The following is a 4,151-nucleotide window of genomic DNA, read 5'->3' as shown; positions in this document are numbered from 1 at the left end:
GAGCTGGACTATTAACGGGCTTAACTTTTAGTAACATTATTAAGATTTGAGATGATAATAAAGCAATTTTCATATTTTTCATGTTTTTTCCTCCTCCAATTAAAATCCTTGATTAAGCACCATGCTTAATAATTTCTTCTTCTTTTCATTAAAATTAATCAATTTTATCTTTTTATACAAATGATACTTTATAATTTTAATTAATTTTATATTTTTATACAAATGATACTTTATAATTTTAATTATAGGCCCAATAAAATATATGATACAAATTAGTACTTTAGAAACAAATTATAAATATCTATTTTGTGTTTAGAAGGTTACAAATTTATTTCTTGCAAATTATAAATATATGTTTTGTGTTTAGAAGGTTAGAAACTAATTTCCTACAAATTATTGTTTCCTTCTAATTTCCTACGAAATGATTTCCCTCGATATATCTACCGATTTCCTACGACATTTCCTACCACTTCTCAGTTGAAGGCATTTCGAAGGAAAAAATCCTACCCAATTCTCTCCGCATTATTTCCTTCACCATTTCCTACGAAACTATTATTTAAAAGAAATTGGTAGGAAATATTCCTTCCACTTTCTGACACCATTTCTCGTAGTTAAATGCTCTTCCTTTTTCCTACCCTTTTGCGTTTTCGTCATAAATGCGAAGTTTTTTCGTAGGAAAATTTTCCTACCATTTATTTTGAAGAAATTTTCGTAGGATATCGACATGTTTTCTTGTAGTGCAAGCACTATAAATAATCCATCGTATACACAATATGATATCATCGTCATTGTTTACTCTCCTTTTTCTTTAGTCCTATATCATCTTTTCCTAATTAATATTGTTTGGTTCAATGTGTTATAATTAAATTAACATTTCTTTCATCATTTGTTTTATAAAGTTATTCTTTATTATTTCTTACTTAAATAAACTGATAATAACTAAGGCTCCGATTGGTAACCCATTTAGGAATAAAAAGAACGAAAATGAACAAAAATAAAAAAGAACAAACAGGAAAAGAATTCTCATAAAAAAAAGGAATAAATGCTGAGAAAAAATAGAACAAATGTTCCAGTAAATGGTAACCAAAAAACTGAACAAGTAAACTTAAATAATTTAAATAATTTATACAAAAAATTATTTAATAAATTTAAGTTTAAAAAGAAATTTAGTTTAGAACTTTCATTTAAATTATAATACTTAATATAATAATTTAATTTTTTTATATTTTAAAACATTAATAAATGTTTTAAGTTAAAACCTATTTTAAATTTCTTTAAATATTTTTCTAATATAATATATAAATTCAAAACATTAATAGAAAGTGAAAATTATGATGAAATAATATTTTATTTAAAATATATAATAATTTTTTAAAGTATTTATATATAGAAATGTCAAAATTATCTATATAAATATTTTTAAAATATTAAATTATAAAAAAACGAAAATAATATTTGTTCCTCATTGTTCCTCTACAATTTTGAGTAGGAACATTTTTGAACTGTTGTTCCTTTTTATTTGAGGAATGAATAGGAATAATACTAGATCCCACATATCTGAAAATTGAAAAAACATTATGCATAAATGGTAGCAAAAATTGAGGAACAATGAGGAACACCACATTCCTCTTCATTCTATTCCTAAAAAGTGGTCACCAATTGGAGCATAAGTATTTTTTTGTAGGATTCCAATTTAACATAGTTGGAGAAGCCTAAGCAAGAGAAGTCTAGACCGGGAAAGCCTGAAAAAGAGATTCATATAACGAATTGGAGTATAGGTCCAATGCAGATTTTGAAGAAAAAATGGTCTTCAAAATCTGGATTACGAAATACAAAGTATAAATATAAACTGGTAAGACTAGAAATAAAATTTCCTACAAAGATTTCATGAATTTTGATTACACGTTAAAGGCGTGGCCATTTATTTTTTTAAAGCAATTTATTTTAAGATGTAACGAGACAAAATCAAAAGAAAGAAAAAGAAAAGATAGCCAAACTCCGAGCTGAATTTCAATTATTTATTTTTAGATTCAACCCAAAAAATGATTAATTTATCATATATTAATTATATATTTACCGTAAAATGATTAACAAATATCTCTAATATTTTTTATTTTATCAAAAAGAAATTAAACTAAGCTCCCGTAAGAATATGATCGGGTATATTTCAACAAAAATATGAACCTAACGGGTGCTTTAAAACTATACACAATTATCTAGCCATATCCAAAATCAAACTCTAATGTTATAGGCCAAATTAAGTTTACAATAATAAAAAAAATTATACAAATAAGATTATCGAGTTTACAAATATCCATTAGTCTACTAAATTTTTTCTAAAACTATTTGTTAAAAAATATTCAAATACACAATACCTTACATACAAAATATACATGTCAAATTAAAACCAATATGTGCATATTTTTATTAAAATCAAACCTAATATACACACGCTATTTACTTTTTATAGTTAAAATATACAAATCAATAAGCGATTTAGTGTCTATAGAATTAAAATTAAAATATATAAGCAATCACGCTATTCTGTGTATCTAATACTATTGAATACTAAATATTAATACAAAACTGATTAATAGATTATATTTTAGTCATTATTTAAAAACCCGTCATCCGTACGAAAGCACGGGTCATCCCCTATGAGATAATTTTATTTAAATAATTCATTTTTATTAACAAGGGTTGAGGTAACTACCGTGCTCGATATATTTTACGGTTTTTCGAAACATACGATGTATGCGTACGTATATTAAAACCAAAGGAATTTACAAATGTACAATAATACACACTATTCTGTTTAGCATATAGTACAAATCTATACTATTAAACACCAAATATTTATACAACACAGTAAACATTTTAAGCTAAAGTCTATACTATCTATACTATCTAAACATTTTAGCGTATAGTACAAATCTATACTATCTCCACTATTTCTAAAGTCTAAACGAAATTTGAATGTTCCTCCCCATCCAGAATCTCCTTAAAGTCACCACAAACCATCCACGGTGTATTTCGAAATAGTGGAGAGTCTTGATGATATTTGAGATCATCCCAAAGCTCACGACGATCCTCTGCTAAAATTAGAAGCATAGACAAATGAGTATAGAAACTCCTCTTCAGCCCCTGCGAGTAAAACCACTCATGTGAGAGGCAGGACGAATATGTCGATGATGAAACTCGTCGATCCCAATTCCAGAGAGACCTGTCAGTAGGCGCCCGTGTGCAACGAAGAGGGTGACCGTCAGCGACTTTGACGTTAAACGGTTTAGTCGGGGTCGATTTGAGGTTGAGTTTGTTGGCGACTCGTTCGCTGATGATATGTGTGGATCCGCTGTCGACAAGAGAAGCCAGATCTTGGCGGTTGATTCGAGCTTGGACCTGAATTGTGTGATCTCTGGATCACCGGCCTCATGGAACTCCTCTTCCTCGTCATCTGTTTCGTCGTCTTCACCTATCATGAGTAAAAGTTGAGACGTTTTGTATTTGTGACCAGGGCTATAGCGTTCATCGCAGCTGAAACAAAGGCCGAGGCTGCGCTTGCGTTTCATCTCTTCCCAGTTGAGACGTTTGGGTGTCGGGGTGGTGGAGTCGTTAGGAGGGATCAGTCGTACGTGGTGTCTGGTTTGCGGGTGAAAAACGGGGTTGTGGTGATGTTGTGCGGGGAAGGAAGGTCTTCTTTTGTGTCTGAAGCTGTTCGTCACTGAGACGAGCTAAATTGAACACCTCTTGGAGGGTTTTTGGTGAGAACATGCGGACTTGAGCGGCATTGCCTGAGTTGAGGCCACCGAGAAATGTGCCCACGAGTGCATCTTCGGACCAATTTTGGACTTTGTTTTAGAGTTGTTCAAATTCTCTCTGGTATTCACGCAAGGATCCGGTTTGTTGGATTTTGGACAACGCTTCGTGAAAGTGTGGTCCCTGTGTCGGACCAAAACGCTTCCAAAGCTGTCGAGTGCGGAAGTGCCAAGGCGTTTAGAAATAACCTGCCACCATTCGTTAGCTTCGGCGGTGAGGTGATACGAGGCAAGACTGACTTGTTGATTGTCGGGAATCTCCTGATAAGTGAAGTACTATTTGGCTTTACCAATCCACTCCGTCGGGTCACCGCTGGTGAAACCGGGAAGATCGAG

This window comes from Capsella rubella, unplaced genomic scaffold, assembly GCF_000375325.1.
Source record: "Capsella rubella cultivar Monte Gargano unplaced genomic scaffold, Caprub1_0 scaffold_2, whole genome shotgun sequence".
NCBI classification, from domain to species: Eukaryota; Viridiplantae; Streptophyta; class Magnoliopsida; order Brassicales; family Brassicaceae; genus Capsella; species Capsella rubella.
The sequence above is the reverse complement of the archived record's forward strand: the minus strand, read 5'-3'. Positions refer to the sequence as shown.